This window comes from Canis aureus, chromosome 2, assembly GCF_053574225.1.
Source record: "Canis aureus isolate CA01 chromosome 2, VMU_Caureus_v.1.0, whole genome shotgun sequence".
Lineage (NCBI taxonomy): Eukaryota > Metazoa > Chordata > Mammalia > Carnivora > Canidae > Canis > Canis aureus.
In genome coordinates, this window is record NC_135612.1 from 41,511,783 (window position 1) to 41,528,438 (window position 16,656).

General features: G+C 46.1%; 1 protein-coding gene across 1 annotated transcript in view; it reads left to right on the top strand.

Annotated features, from left to right (window-relative positions):
- The window catches only part of ADAMTS17 (ADAM metallopeptidase with thrombospondin type 1 motif 17), a 330,972-nt gene that overhangs the window by 85,447 nt on the left and 228,869 nt on the right, over positions 1–16,656 (top strand). The window lies entirely within an intron of this gene.

The following is a 16,656-nucleotide window of genomic DNA, read 5'->3' on the forward strand; positions in this document are numbered from 1 at the left end:
CTCCCTCTGCCTATGTCTCTGCCTCTCTCTCTCTCTCTCTCTGTCTGTCTCTCATGAATAAATAAATAAAATCTTTAAAAAAAAAAAAAAGGAACCAATTTTTGGGCATAGGTATGGAGTCCTTGGTTAACAGAGAAAACATGAAGATGAATTCCAGTGTTGATTACTATGGCATGAACCTTTATTTGCCAGGAGGTTGAAATAATAGCACCACCAAGAGCAAGATTCTGAATATAATGTGCCTAGAAGTGCAGGCAAACGATATGGGATTGACAAATAAATATTATTGTAGGATTTAAATGTTTAAAAACCTGTGCTTCCTAAGGAGTTCTAGCAGTGGACTAATCCTGAGCCCTCACTCTGGCTCGGCTACTTACGAGCCAGGTGGTGGCCTTGAGTTCATCTCCTTAAAACAATCATTTTGCACTAGGTGACTTAAAAGGCCCTTCAAAATCTAGTACAATGATAGCTAGCATTCATGGCACATCAAAGAGCTTACAAGATGATTTTATTTTTTTTGTATTCTATTTCATCCATCCCCTAAATAAATGTGAGAGACGAGCATCAGAAACCAGCCAATCGGTGCTCCATTACCTGGGGGCTGTCTCCATAAAGGACTCACTACACTACTGAAGCAATGTGAAATGAGCTTCAACGTGAGTGATATGGGCTTCACCTGTCGAAGTCTGGCTTGGGGCTAGGCCAGCACATGTCGATCTCTAGCAATTGACAGAGCTGCAAAAGTGGGTATTGTCTCTAGGAGTGGCCACTCCTTCCTGGTGTTCGCAAGTCAGCTTTTCTACTTGAGCTGGGGAGGCACCTTCCAAGGCCATGCTCACCCCTGAGGGGACACTGCCCCATCCCATTGCCCAAGCCTGTATGCCTTCCCTGGAAGACTGTACCTGCCAGAGCCATACTCTGCCCTTCCGTCCTGTGTCCTTTGGTGCCTGGTACAGGGCTTGTAAGGCCCAGTCACCACTGTTAATTGAATGAACGAACGAATCAATGAATGAATGCAGATGAAGGAATTCCAGCATTTCGGAACACTCAGCATTTTATCACATGGCTTTATTCCATGTGAGGTATAGCTGGCTTTTATTTCCTTTTGAATGTATATCTTTCCTATCAACCATTCATTGTGATTATGTACTCTATTTCAGATCCCCTGTTGAAGAGCAGACCGCTAGTTCTGTCTTCTTTCTTTCTCCTACATGACATCACCTTGCTACTTATATTCACCTGCTGGGGCTACTATGACAAAATACCATAGGCTGGGTGGCTTAAGCAACAGAACTTTATCATCTCACGGTTTTAGAGATGGGAAGTCCAATATCAGGGTATCGGCCCAGGCAGTTTTTCCTGAGGCTTCACCCCATGACATGCAGATACCTCCTTTCTCCTTGTGTCTTCACATGGTCTTCCCTGGGTGTGTCTCTGTCCTGAGCACTCTTCTTACAAGGACAACAGTCAGATTAGCACCCTACACTCATGACCCCATTTAACCTTAAGTATCTTTTTAAATATTCTGTCTCTAAATACATTGACATCAGAGGTTAGCACTCTGACATACGAATTTTGAGGAGAGTGGAGCACAATTCAGTTCATAACACACTCCTCTTTAGATACTTTGTGCACTGCTGTGGAAATCTTATGTCCTTGCATGACCTCCCAGGTGTGTGTGTCTCATTTCCTCCACAAAATCTTTTAATTGCATGGACCAGCTGTAATCGTTCTTTATATGACAGCTGGTTAGCTCAGCCCTGTCTCATACTTCCTTATTGCATACTCTTTCCAATACCTCAGTGATTTTCAGCTTTTATGAAGGAAATGAATCCCTTCCTTAAAAAAAAAAAAAAAAAAAAAAATTTACATGGTGCTTTGGTTTTAACATGTCATAATTTATTAGTACTTACTATCAAGTCAATTAATAAAAACCATGGTGATTCCATGAAGAGAAAATTTTGAAAGCTAGGGTTATAGAAGTCTCATCCAATTTATTTCTGTGGTTTTTTTTTTTTTTTTTTTTTTACTTTTTATTTTGCAGTAATTATAGAATCTCTGAAAGTTGCCAAAGAAGTTCAGAGAAGACTCTTAACACCTATCACCCCACTTTCTCACATGGTTGCATCTTATGCAACCATAGTGGATTTCCAAAACCCGGAAATTGATTGGCACAGTATGATGAGCTAGACTACAGATCTACTCAGGTTTCACTGGTTTTTGCATGAACTCGTTTCAGGGTATGTTTTTACATATGGTTCTATGCCATTTTATTGCATATGTAGAGTCATCCAACCACTAGGACAGTCAGGAGCAGAACTGGTCCATCACCTCCAAGTAGCTCCCTTGGGCTGCTCCTGTGAAATCTCCTTCTCCCTCCCCTTCCCTAACTCCTGGCTACCATGTATCTGTATTCCAACTCTATAATTTTGTCATTCCAGCATCCAATTTATTTCCATATTTGTTTTGATTCCACAGAATGGAAAAATAATCTGAATCACATAGATATGTTGTTGCCAGTGCTAAGAGATTCTGAACAGCTGCCTTCAAATCTCAGGGTCAAGCTCTAGCAGGAGGGGCTATGTCCCCAGTTTTGCAGAAAATGAGATAAAATGCCACCTTGGGAAACCAAGGAAGCTTGGGGATTGCCAGGGTTTTATAATTTGGCACATAATAGTGTTTTCTGTTTGTTTTCTTGGTTTGATTAGGGTATAATTTATATACAGTAAAGGGTATAAATCTTGGTGGATTTTTAATTTATGCCTGTGTTGGTTTTGTTTTTAGTGTGTTTATCTCCTATTTATTGAAATAGTTTTAAAGCAGCATTTTGAATTCTGTTTTAACCTATTTTTTTAAATGGTGGTTAAAAAATATGTAACAAAATTTATACATGAAATTGTAACCATTTTTAAGTGTAGAGTTCAATGACATTAAGTACATCCACGCTGCTGCATAATCCTATGCCAGTACCCTCAAAATCACTACTCAAATGAAGGTATGGAATGTCATTGGCCTCTTACAAAGGTTCCTTCATGCCCTCTCCCAGCCACTATCCTCCTCAAAGGTAACTTGCTGTTGTAAACGTTTTAATTACTGTCTTAAAAAGTAGCTTAACATAGATTTCAAAGTTAAATTTGAATGGGTGCTGCCCATGAGGGTGGAAGATCTGGTTGGAACACAGCACCCTAGGCACCCTCAGAGAGTGAGGCCACAGACACTATGCAGAGGTCAGCAGCGGGGCCTGTGGGGAATGGCCTCCATCTGCCCTGACAGCCAACTGCTTCTCACTGGTCACTGGCTCCCAGTCCTGCCTAGGTCATGTGGCCTACAGCTGCAGCTCCTCAACCCACCTGCACAGGGGGTGATGGAAGGTCTGGCTCTTTTGCCTTCTATGGCGGCGGAGTGGGGGTGGGGGGGCCTACGGACACAATAGTACTTTCCACAACAATGCATGGGAAGGAGTTCTCCAAAGAGAGGGTCAGTGTGCTTTAGCCAGGGGGAAGGATGGGTGTTAGACATTCCACAACCACCAGTGTCCACTACATCCCTGACCCTTTAGTAAATATTGAAATATGAGAAACCAACATATCTGCAGCATACTATCTGGGCACATTACAGGGGTCCTACTGATGTAGGCAAGGAGTCTTCCATGGCACTAACTCAAAGGTGGTCCTGACTATCGATAGTGAGAGGCCTCATTAAGCTCCACCACTCTGGGTAAGAGCTGGCCTGCACAAATGAGTAAACACACTTTTAAAACAATTGTACCTAATGGACCCTCCCTCCCAGCTCTGTCAGTTTGGGCCACTATGGAAGCAGAATGGATAGCACCACAGGGGTTCTGCTGATCTTCACCCCGGAGGACACACACAAGAGAAAAGGCAATGCTTAAGGCAGAAGGTTCTGGAAAAACAGCTTCACTGCTAAGAGAAGCAGCTGCCCCCTCACTAGGTGATCTCTACTTTGCACATTTGAGACCTTGCCTTTGTGGGGGTGTAGGCTTTTCTTCCATTGAATTGCTTCATCCTGAGTCATTTGCTTTCCTGCCACCATCCTAAGGAAAAAGCTGTCCTAGATGAGACAGTGTGAAGAGGCGAGATCTATGGGAGCCATTCACATTCCTCTTCCTGACACACACCTCTGGGCCTCTGTAGGTAGTACGTGAGCACCCTGGATGACCAGACATCTCAGTTACGTGGCATCTGTCCTTTTCCCACACTTAGCTGTAAACTGAGCTGTGCCAATTTCTTTTTTTTTTTTTTTAACAACTCTACTCAAGCTTCATGAATTTAGTTCTTTAGTTCTAATTATTGGGATTTATATTTTTCCTTGCTCTCATTTTTTTAATTAATGGAAGAGCCTCTTTCCCCCTGCTGCTGCCAAGCCAAGGGATGTGATATGTGATAATTCTGCCCAAAGGACAATAGAAATGCTAAGCGACTTTGTGAAATATTTCACACAGAAGGCCAGGGAGATGCCGCTGAGGAGCTCTGACACTGGTCCAGGTGCTAGAGCCCTGCTGCCCTGGACTGAGGGCCAATGGCTGTCTCTGAACTTGAGTGGGTCCTGTGTGACCCACGGCACTGGTGCTGAGCTCCCTCATAGGTCTGAGCAGTCCAGTGGGGGCTTCATGCATGTGGCCACTGACTCCACATAGCAGCTCTGTCAGGGAGGGAGGAAGCAAGGGAAGGAGCATCACCCACCAAGATGAAGGTTTTTAGGAATGACATATCTGATTTGGAAGTCTGTTTCAGGCCAGCCATCATGGGACCACAGAAGGAATATTTGCTGGGGAACCAGTGAGAGATGAGGGACAGTGGGACTAGTGTCCTAACTGCACTTGTTGGATTTTTATTAAATAATAGTGTCAAGGAGGGGGAGCTCTGAACTATGTCCTGTCCAATTAGGGCTTAAGCAAAAAAGTCTTACCACTTTGTGTGTATAAAAACATCAAAATTTATCCCCCTGGCTGTATATGATGATCTCCACATTCATCACTCTGGAGGACCTTTGGTTATTCCAGTCCTGGTGCTATGGCTGAAAAACTGTGTAGATCTTTTTGGGGAATTTCCTTCAGAGTGCACACTTTTTTTGTGTGTCTTCATGGTGTTAGTAAATCTTCATTCTGTGAGGGTGGTTTTGAACTGTAGAGGATCATAGGTTCTGTTTGCTGAATGAGGCTGGAAAGTACTTTTTGAGATAAAAATACAAGAGTTTTGCTAGTGAGTCTAACCTTTGGTTTTGCTTGCTTTATTTTGTTATTCCTTGTGACCTTACAGAAGTGAGCGTTCAGTTTTGCTTCAGAATTATTTGTCAGAAGTAGTCTCAGATGTTTGTCCCTGAAGGACAATTATCCCATTGAGTGAACAAGTTCTGACATGTCTTCCTTCTAACCCCACCTCATGCTTGGCACAGCACATGCTGCTTCAGGGCCAGGTGTACCCACATTATGTCCTTTGTGTCTACTCTGAGAGACTTCCAGAAGAGAAGGCTTAACAATCAATGATCTGTTAGTTGTCCTAAATCAGATGACCTGAGGTCTTCAGCAAGTTCATCTGTTTTTCAGAAGTTATTTTGGTATTTATAGTTAGGATCTTGACCATGATCTGTGATTTTTGTGAGGTTTTATGAAAGGTTTCAATTTTGGAAATCAAATATGCATGCATCTAGCAATCAGGGACTCAGACTGTTTGGGGAAGTGCTGTCTTCTCATGCAATCAAAAAAGAAAAAAAAAAAATAGGCCATCCTCCTAAGAGAGTTAGGAAAATTGCCTTCTGTTAACTTTGGGCCTTTGGTCCTTACAAACTCAGCTTGATTTCTCACCTAACATAAATTAGCTGGGAAAGCTAAATAATATATACTTCAATAAGCTGGCTTCTTCCCTCACCTATTCAGCTTCAAATGTAGGTTTAGACTATTTTCTCAAAAAGGATGAGTCGTGTCTGGATGTTGGAGAGTGTCTTCTAAAAGACCTTTGTAAGAGCTGCCATGCCTAAGGAGAGCAGAAGCTGGCAAGCACAGGACAGCCCTGGGGGGAGTTTCCTGCCTATTTCCCACTGTATGGCTGTCCTGTGGCATGACTTGAAGATAGTGACTGAAGAGAATGAATGAATGAGGGGGCACCTGGGTGGCTCAGTTGGTTAAGTGTCTGCCTTCAGCTCAGGTCATGATCCCAGGGTCATGGGATCAAGCTCCAAATTGGGCTCCGTGCTCCATGGGGAGTCTATTTCTCCCTCTACCTCTCCCCTCTGCTTGTGTGCTCTGTTTCTCTCTCAAATAAATTAAAATATTTTTTAAAAAGATGAATTTGTATGTGCGTGTACATACATATGTACATACATACCCTGACATACACAAATGCCTAAGTGCATGCACCTATGGTGGAAGTGTTAGTAATGTGCATACTTCCTGTACCTTCAAGTTTAGAGGGGCTTCCTTTGGGCTCACAAAATTCTGTAAGCTCTCTAGAAGGGAGCTGCCCTGAGAAGGCCTGCCTGCCCTGGTGACAACACAAGAACCCAGGGCAGAAGGTTTCTGTTTGGGACTTGGCAGGAAATCCCCACTGAAACCAGTTGCTGCAGGGGACCAAATTCAACTTTTCTTCTTCCTCGTGCCAGGGTCATATTTAAGGTTATATAATAGCAAAATGCATTTTAAAATGGTGAAAATACATGGGTATGTTTTGCATTGGGTATGCTTCTGCCAGCCCTTTGGAGAGTGCAACTCTATTTATTCTGGAACTATACAGAGACCAAGAAAACACAGAGCCATGCTTGATTGCCTTTTGGGCTGGAAAGACAGGGCTGGATAAGAAAGAGCCTGGCCCCTGCAGGGTTTCCAGTGGTGGGCCTTCAAATGTAGGCTTTGGAGTTCCCTTCTATGTTCGGTTCAGAAAGTGGATACCTCATGAAGAGGTATCCCCAAGGTTGCTGATTAGTACCTTTTCAGATTCTGTGCTCAGGTGGCCTGAAGGGGACTCTGACACAGATGTCGTTCCAGTGGAAGTGGCCCTGTGCACAAGGTGGTGGTGACATTGGTGACAGGCCATAGCCGGCCACCCTGTCATTGATCATGAGCCTCAGTATGATGTGGACTGAGGCCATCTGTCTTCATGTCTCCGTCATTCCCCCCGTCTTCCCATTCCTCATGGCCAGGGGAGTGCTTTATGATTAGCTTGGAATGAAGTGGGATGCTTTGCCTCATTGCATGGCTCTCCCTCCAGTCTTGCAATTCTCAGCGGTTCCGACCTTTTATTAGCTTTGTTAGAAACAACAACGAGAAACCCTCCTTGAATGGGGGCAAGGATAGGGAATAGAATCGTAAACAGGAAACTAGGTCCTTGCGAGATGCCTTTTGTGTAATTGTGAGTTCTTAAGCACTCTTGGAACCTGTGTGCTTCCTGAGTGTTGAGAGTCTGAGGAGTGGGCAGAAGTCAGGGGGCACTGGGTTTGCATCTGCCGCTGGTCCAGTGAGAACAAAGAATCAGAGAAGTGCTCCCACCACTGCTCTCTTTACAGTGTGACCCTCATGGTGATCCCATTACCACTCCTAAAGCCCCATCATCTCCACAGTGAACACTGAACCACCCTCAGGAGCCGTGCTTGGCTTAGTGCAGTGGTCTGAGCGTTGGCCTTGCAGCTAGATGTGCATTCAAGTCCTACCTCCACCACTGTCCTTGTGTGAGTCATCTAAAATCTCCAGCTCTGTTTTCTCATCTGTGAAGTGGGAATATTACTCAGGGTTATTTTGAAGGTTAAATGAGATAATTGGTCACATCTATTAGGATGGCTGTTGCCCAAAAGAACCCCAGAAAATATAAGTGATGGGAAGGATGTGGAGGAAGAGGAGCCCTTGTGTACCGCTGAGGGGGAAGGTACGGTTCATCTGCTATGGAAAACAGTATGGTGGTTCCTCAAAATATCATCTAGGAATTCCTTTTCTAGGTATGTAACCAAAAGAAATGGGCCTTGAACAGATTTTTGTACATCCATGTTCATCGCAACATTATTTACGAAGAAGTAACTCAGGTGTCCTCTGAACAATGAACAGATAAAATATGTGCATATATATGTGTGTGTGTGCTTGTGTATGCATGTGTGTGCATGGATATTAGCCTTAAAAATGAAGGGTTTTCTGAGATGCTATAACAGATAAAACTTAAAGACATTATGCTCAATGAAATAAGCCTGTTACAAAAATACAAATAATGTATGATTCCATTTATGTGAGGTTCCTGGAGTTGTCAAAATCATGGAGACAGAAAGTAGGATAATGTTTGCCAGGTGTTAGAGGGGAGGGAGAATGAAGGGTTAGTGTTTAATGAGTATTGAATTTCAGTTTGGAAAGATGAAAAAGCTCTCAAGGTAGATGGTGAGGATGGTTGCATAGCAATGTGAATATTCAGTGCTATTGAACTATATACTGAAAAATGATTAAAATGGTAAATTTTGTGTTGTATGTACTTTGCCACAATTTTTTTAGAGTGAGATGACCAAAGAGCAAGGTTATGAATTTTATTCACTACCCCTTCTTCTCAAAGATTGCTTTTCCTCCAACTCCTCCTCCTCCTTTTTTTTTTTTTTTTTTTTTAAGATTTTATTTATTTATTGAGAGAGCAAGAGCAAGCACAAGCTGGTAGGGAGGAGCAGACTCCCTGTTGACCAGGGAGCCCGATGCAGAGCTCAGTCCCAGGATCCTGGGATCATGACCTGAGCCAAAGGTAGATGCTTAACTGACTAAGCCACCCAGATGCCCCTCAAAGATTTCCTCTAGAAGAAATGGTCAAGGTGGGAAAAGTACAATTACCAGGGAGAGGCGTTCTCATGCTTCTCTCTCTGGGAGGCTGGGTGGGAGGTGAGAAGGTATAAGTCACTACAGGACCATAGGTAGTATGCAGGGTATGGCAGGCAAGGCAGGAGGAGGAGAATCTGTACAGCCTGGGAGAGGATCAAGCTCTGGGTTGGTGGTGGGGAGAGTGAAGAGAGAAGAGAGCATTCTAAGAAGCATTGTAAAGGGGTTGAACTGTAGAGCCTTCTTTAATATTCTAAGAGAGAAACTAGTAGGGAGTAAGAGGCTCTTTGCAGGTTTCCTCAGTTCCTAGGTGTGCTTCTTTGGCTTAGATCCTGGGGCCAGATTGGACCATGCAGGCACTGAGACTTAGTAAAGTTATTGCTTGGGCCATCGTCTGTGGCATAAAGCTCACCACTTTACAGTGGGCCAAGAGTTCATTTTCTCAGTGACTGCTTGACTATTGGAGGACTGTACAGAGCTGGTGTACAGAGCTGGGGTTGGTCACATTCAAGCCATATGGTTGGTACTCAGAATTAAGCACAGGGTAGGATGTGTGTGACGTTCCAGAGGAAGAACTACAATTTGGGGGAAGAATGTTTGTTGCTTGTGTATTTCAGGCAATTTATCAGAATCTTGTGGTCTTTGTGAGCTCCTTAAATTGAAGAACCCCCAGTCCCCCTGTATGAAGTTGAAAGTTGGCTCTGAGTTTTCTAGCTCAATTTCTATAAATATGCAGCTTAAGACTTAGGAGTGCTTCAGGACAAGGAGAGGAGGTTATGTCAGGCCAGTCTATTGGTGTGTTCTGTTACACCAGATCTGGGCCTGGCTGTTATTTAGCATTTGGATTCAAACAGCCTTAGGAATTACTGGCATAGATAACTTGGATCAGAAATTCCTGATAAGCGCTATTGTAGGGGGAGGGGGCTTCATTGATGCACAAGAAAGGCTGAGTCCTGGTTGGGGAGGGACTGAGTCCTGATTAGGGAGGGGTTGAGTCCTGGTTGGAGAGAGGCTGAGTCCTGGTTGGGGAGGGGCTGAGTCCTGATTGGAGAGAGACTGAATCCTAGTTTGGAAGGAACTGAATCCTGGTTGGAGAAGGACTGAATCCTAGTTTGGAAGGGACTGAGTCCTAGTTGGGGAGGGACTGAATCCTGCCTGGTTGGGAGAGACTAAATCCTAGCTGGGAAGGACCGAGTCCTGGTTGGGAAGGGACCAAGCTCTGGTTAGAACATGTTGCCAACACAGCCTAGGGCATTATGGAAAGACTGCTAGCTAATATCCACGCATATTTTTTTCTCTCTGAATGATAAATTTCCCTGCCTTCCTGGCAGTAGTTGTGGCTAACTGACTGCCTTGTCCAGTGAGAATGAGAGTGGAAGTGATTTCTAGGTGCAGCCCCTATAAACCTTCACGAACAGTGCTGGAGGCTCTTTCTCCAATAGATGACTGGCTAAGGCCCACCTGGGAGCCACGGCCATCATCCCTAAAACATTGGATGCCATGTGAGTGAGAAGTAAAGTATATGGAGACTATGAAATTCAGAGTTTTGTTAGCTACTGCACTTAATCTCCGATGACCAGAAATGCCAAAGGCTGAGTACATGTAAGACTGTGCCCTGAAGATCCTTTGCAGTCCCAGCACAATGAGGACTTCCATCCCTGTGAACACTGAGAGGGCAATGGCACCATCTCCATGTTCAGGTTGGAAGAATGGGTCTGTCAGGTTCCCCAAGGGACAAATCCCAGAACCTTGAGCAGACTTCCAATGAAGCATTAAAAAGCAGTCTTTGAGTTGGAGGGGAGGAAAACCTATTACTCTTCTACCAGTCTCAGGTTCATTGGCTGGGTCCCTGTAAATATGACTGACAAAGGACCAACTAACAAGAGAAAAGCAAACAAATTGATTAACACAGGCAGTGCACATGCACGTGGGAGCACCCAGTGATGGGTAACTGAAAGGGTGGTTAGAACTCAGGCTTATAGAGTATCTTAAAAAAAAAAAAAAAAAAAAAAATTTTAGAGAAGTGACCAGAGGCAAAGGGCTTTGGGTTTATGTAGTGACAAATTGTAGGAAGATCAGGGACCAGATAAGGGTTAGTTTAAGCCAGTTTTGACCTACAGATTCCTTGGATGCCATCTCTGGGCTGAGAAGGATCTAGGGTTCTCTCTGATTAACATCTGTGGAGAGGAGAGAGGGACACTTTTACAAGTATACATCCTACTTTTAGGCAAATGGGGGAAGGATGGAGAGATTTTCTTATATCTGCTTCTGAATTGCCTTCAGCTCAAAATATTCCTTATGTCCAAATGGCACAATATGGGGTGGCATATTCAGCAACTCTGCAGACTTCACCATGATCTTGAGGGAAACTCCTTCCTTGGTTGAAGGTATTCAGGGCTGAGGAGGGAAGAGATACACAAAGATTGCTATTCCTTGAGAATAGTCCTGAATACTGGGGAGCCCACAGGTGCTGCCCAGCTCTGGTCTCTTGAGGTGGGCTAAATGTGGACCAGCAGCTTCCCTGCTTTGATCAAGTCCCAGAGCCCGTCCTGTGTCTTGCCAGCAGTAGCATGAGGTCATGAGGAAGAGTCCTATAACCACTGGACCACCCATCCCTGGCATTTTTCCCCAGCCCAGTATGAGTGGAGCAGATTGATTGATAAGCTGGCCTGACCCAGAGCTCTGGGGTTAGGCCTTGCTATAACTGAGGGGAAGAGAGACATCAGTGAAATTTTAACCTGAAGACCACCTCCTCCTTCACTGGCCAAGGGCAGGGGCTGATCCTGAGTGTAGGGCACATTTCCCCAGAGGGTTTACTGTCTCCTGCTCTGAGGGCAGTAGGGCCCTGATGGGTGGGAATCATATCTGATTTATTTGTCAAGTCAAATACTTAACGGCAATATGTGCTTGTTCGCCCTCTTCCTGGCCACATTGGTCTTCTCTCTGCAGTGCCCTGGACCTCACTCCAGTAGCACTGGCAGGTCAGAAAGCCTGGTGGCTCAATAGACATCCACATGCAGACAAGATGCCAGCCTCTGTGGTTCTAGAGCACTTCACTAGGGGCTCCCTCCTCCAGGACCCTCTTCTCTGCTCACATCCACAAAAAAATAGCCTCTTCTAGCTCTTCATGTCCCCTTCCATCTATTATTGGTCAAGGGCATTGTCTTCACCAACTCAGGCTGCCTTAGCAAAACACCACAGACTGGCAGGCTTAAACCACAGACATTTGTTTCTCACAATTCTGGAGTCCTGGAAGTCCCAGATCAAGGTGCCAGCTGATCCGAGGTCTGCTGACAAACACCTCCCAGCCTGCTGATGACCATTGGTGGAGAGCGAGCCAGTGACCCTGGTCTGTCTTCCTCTTCTTAGGAGGACACTCATCCCGCCATGGGGGCTCCACCTGCATGATTCATCTAAATCGGGTCACCTCCCAAAGGCCTCCCACTTCTTAAAAGCACCCCACCAGGGGTCAGGACTTCAATAAACAAATTTGCTGGGGGAGACACAAACATGCAGTGCATAGCAGGCAATGGCAGGCAACAGTTTAGCACCTCACAGTCCTGGGAGTAGTGCCCAGATCCAAGCTTTTTTTTGAATTTCCCCTCGGAACATGGAGGAGCTTTGCTCTCAACAGAGCCTTTTGGTGTGGTGTCTCCCCACGTAAGTCCCTAGAGGACAGATGGTGTCCATCCTGTTGTCTGGCGGTGATAGAGCTGCAAATGAGAGCAGCTACCATTTGTCGAGAACTTTGGGGTTGAACACTTCTTGCTTTTAATTCATTTAATCCTCCTGATTCTTTGAGGAAGTGCTGCTAATCCTACATATGGGGAAACTGAGGTATAGAGCAATAACAAACTTGCCCAGAGCCACACACCACTGTTAAGTGGTACAGCCAGCACTTGACCCCAGGAAGTTCAGTTCCAGTCTTTAACTATATCTTGCCTTTCAATAACCTTTTAAGTGAAGTATCATCGTTCCTGTGAGTAGATGGAGAAACTGAGACCCCCCTCCCCAAAGGTACATTTCTTGTCTGAAGTTATAGCATTAATGAGTGGCAACTGGCATTGAAGGAACTCACTGGAAAGCCTGAGGGTTTAACTCCTCTCTTGCCACATCTGTGCCCATTTGGTTTTCTCTTTCTGCAAGTATTAATTGCTCATCATTCTTTGTACCCGTGTGGCCTTCTTTTCCCTGTCTCTGTCATGCACTATTTTCAGAACAGACCTTTGTCTTCGCGGACATTCTGCTTCTCTAGGCTTTACATTCATATATAGTCGTTGAGTACCTGTAATGTGCCAGGCACTGCTCCAAGCTTGGAGTTACTGGACACACAAAACCAAGGTCCCTGCCTTTGTGGTACTGACATTTTAGCAGAAGAATGGCCATGTGTCATCTAAAAGTAAACTCAAAAAATAAATAAATAAAATAAAAGTAAACTCAAGAGTAGCAGTAGAGGTAAATGTTAAAGAGGAAAAATAGGGAATTGGGATTGAGGACGCAAGACTTCAGATTTTAGCTGCAGTGGCCAAAGACATTGGTGAGAGGGTGACATTTGGCCATAAGACTCTTCACCTATAATCTCTTCAGCAGGCCAAGGCTTCTAGAAGTGTTGATGTGAACTGTGCCAGGAGTATTAATCTCTAATAATCCACAAAAAAATAGATCATGGATGGGTCCCCAGGGTGAGCAGCCATCTCACAGTGGAGACAAGCAGGGTGTCCCTGGCCTGCTCCACCTCTGCTCTCCTTAACACAGGACTCCTGCCTCGGCCTCTCAGCTGCAGTCAGACCTGGGTTTGATTCCTTCATGCTGCTGTTTACTTGGCATTGGGCATATCACTTAATAAACCTAGCAATCCTCCATTTCCTGCTTGTAGGAGATCTCGACATCCCCCTGCAGGCCTGCTCTGAGCCTCACATGAGAACGTGTCCATGGTAAGCCCTAATGATGGTGCGTGCTTTGCAGATCTTGTCACTTCCTTTCAGTTGGCACGGGCCTTTGTGCCCAGCCACCTCTGTCCTGTCACTTTGTGGGTCTTTTGGGAAGGGCATTGGAGCAGGGCCTCAGAACAAGTCAGGGTGAGGGCTCCCCAGGCAGGCGTCACAGTATGAGCCAGGACAGCTGAGACAAAGGGTGGACGCTGAGGGGCCCGATGCTTATCGCGGCTCTCCCAACTGCCAGGTGCTGTGACAGCACCTTGTGTCAAATGCTTAGGTCCCCACAGATGGAGGAACCGATGCTGAGTTTACCCCAGGTTGCACAGCTGGCAAGCGTGGCCCAGCCTGATGCCCAGTTCGTCATGCTTGTGCCAAAGGGGGAAGCAGACTTTGGGGCAGGATGGTGGAGGCCTGGGGGCGCCCAGAGAGCCCAGCTTGCAAGTTTGGATTGGAGTCTGAGCCAAGAGGGAGTGGAAGTTTCCTGCATGGCCCCAGGTTTTCCCGGACCTATTTTGAGAATCCTAGCTCTGCTTACCATGGAAACCTAGACAGGTCACTTGTCCTCACGTTTCCATTTCCTGGTCTGTAAAATGGGCATAATTATAATTCCTCCTCACATGGTAGTTGTGGGAAGGAAATGAGCGTAGGTAGAGGGCCTAGAACTCTCTATAAACGCCCCATCTCCACAGGCTCTGGTGGCCTTGTTTCAGTGCCCCCTGCCCCCAACAGGTGTCAGAAGAGGACCCGAAAGCCCTCAGTGCTGCTGTTGAGGAAAGAGACACTCAAAACTAATGTGTCTTAAAGGGTGATCTCTGACCACAGCATTAGCACCTCCTGGGAAGGTGGTAGAAATGCACATCCTCAGCACCACCCGAGGCCTTTGCATCTGCATTTCTGTACAGTCTCTTTTCACAGGCTCTCCAGATTCTGGTGTGCACTCAAGTTGGAGAACCCTGATCTAAGCCTTGGCAGTACCAGAGAAACAGGAGGACTGAATTCCACCGGGTGGGGTGGGGGGGGTTATGAGTGTGTGTATGTGTGTAGGGTGGGAGGGGACAAGGGGATCTTTGCCAGCTCAGGGAAGCTAGATAGATGCCCAGCAGCTGCAGGAAAGGAACCAAGGAGGCACACTGCTGACTCCTTTCCTGGAGCAGGCTCGAAATGTTCTGGCAAATAGAATTCTCATCCTGTTCCTGCTGAGGAAGACACTGTCCCTAAATACACTGTCCCTAAATGGTTCTACCATTTCTCTGGCTGCCCCCCGCTGAGAATCTTCTGGTTTTCAGCCTCACTGCCCAGGCCACTTGGGCCGCCTTCTCAGATTGCCAGAAGGTCGTGCTTGTACATCATGCAGCTCCTTTTACTTTTCCCACGCATTCCAGGGGTTTTGTTTGTTTGTTTCATTTTGTTTTGTTTTTAACTCTATGAAACTGATCAGTGGTTTTTTGTTTTTGTTTTTGTTTTTTTGGAAAAGCTGATTCAACTTACCGTTTCCTCTCTCAAGTTCTCATTGGTGTCACACTATTCTAGATATTTCCTTAGTGTCTCTGGTACCCCTTGGTTACAGAATCAAATGGGACCAAACAGCTGTGCCCGGGCTGTGGAGGGGCTGCCTCAGGAGCAGCCGGGGGGTGGCCCACCGGTCCCTCCTCTCCCCACTCAGGGCCAGCTGCTGCTGAAGTGGAAGGGCTCTGGGGAGGCAGGGTGAGGGGAGCAGCAGGAGCCCCCGGGCCCGGCCTCTCCAGGGTTGCTTACAGCATTTCCTCTGCCACAGAGCTCCGGTTGCCAAGGTAAACATAAGTTTTGAGATGAAGTGGAAACCCCAAGAGGTTTATTTTGTTTGTTTTTTTGTTTTATCTTGGAAAATGAAATCAATAAGACAGTCACTGTGTTGGGCCAAGGAGTCTTTTTCCTGCACGCCCAGGTCTGCACGGGCTGCATGTGAGAAGTCAGAAGGAGCTATGAATGCAGGGAGGATGCCTGCAGCCCACAAAGCAAAAGGAAGGGCTCCAGAGGCATGCTGGCTCTGCTGCTTACTGGGGTGTGGCCTGCCTCAGGCTTCTTCCCTTCTCCCTCATCAGTGCAGTCGTGATGGGGGTGGCTGCCGCCTGGCAGTGTGCTCAGGACTGAGTAGGTGAGCAAGTGTAATTGGTTTTGGCACAGCGCCTGCCTGCCTCGTGGAAAATGGTGGCTGTGATTTTTATTAGCCATTTCTGGGAGTCAACTGGCCATCGTATGGTCTGTATTTCAGAAGGCGTCTGATATTTCCAAACCACCAGCCATTCCCCACTGCTGTGCCTTCAACATAGATTCTTAATCAGACCTGCTCTCCCTGTGGTCCAGGCCAATTTACCCTCACCTGTCGGGTCTCCAGGCCTCCGTGGTGGTCTCCTGGACAGCTCAGTCTTATATGATAATCAGACAATACCTTTTAAAACATAGATCATGTGAGTTCCTTGCTTAAACTCCTCCAGTGCCTTTGGATAAAATCCACAATCCTGTGGGTCCCAGAACATGTGGCTCCTGGCTCCCTTACTGACCTCACCTCCCAGTGCCCATGGCCTTGGTCACCTGCACCTGACACCTGTTCCTCCTTGCCAAGCTTGCCACCTTGTCAGGGCTTTGCACTTGTTCTTGCTGGGCCCAGCATGCTCTCCCGCTGTCTTGATGGCTCACTCTCTCCTTCCTTTGGGTCTCCGTTCAAATAGCATCTGAGAGAAGCAGAAGTGGCCTCTCTGTTCCCTGCTGAGTTAATCAGTACCCCGAATCACTTGTTTATGTCTATGTGCCGCTGACCACTACAGCAGGAGTACACCCCCCAAGAAGGTACTTCTTTGTCTTCATGGCCCCATTATATTCCCAGCCCCAGCATATGATGGTTCCATGAACATTTATTGTATGACCGAACGAATGAATTTGTTGAACAGG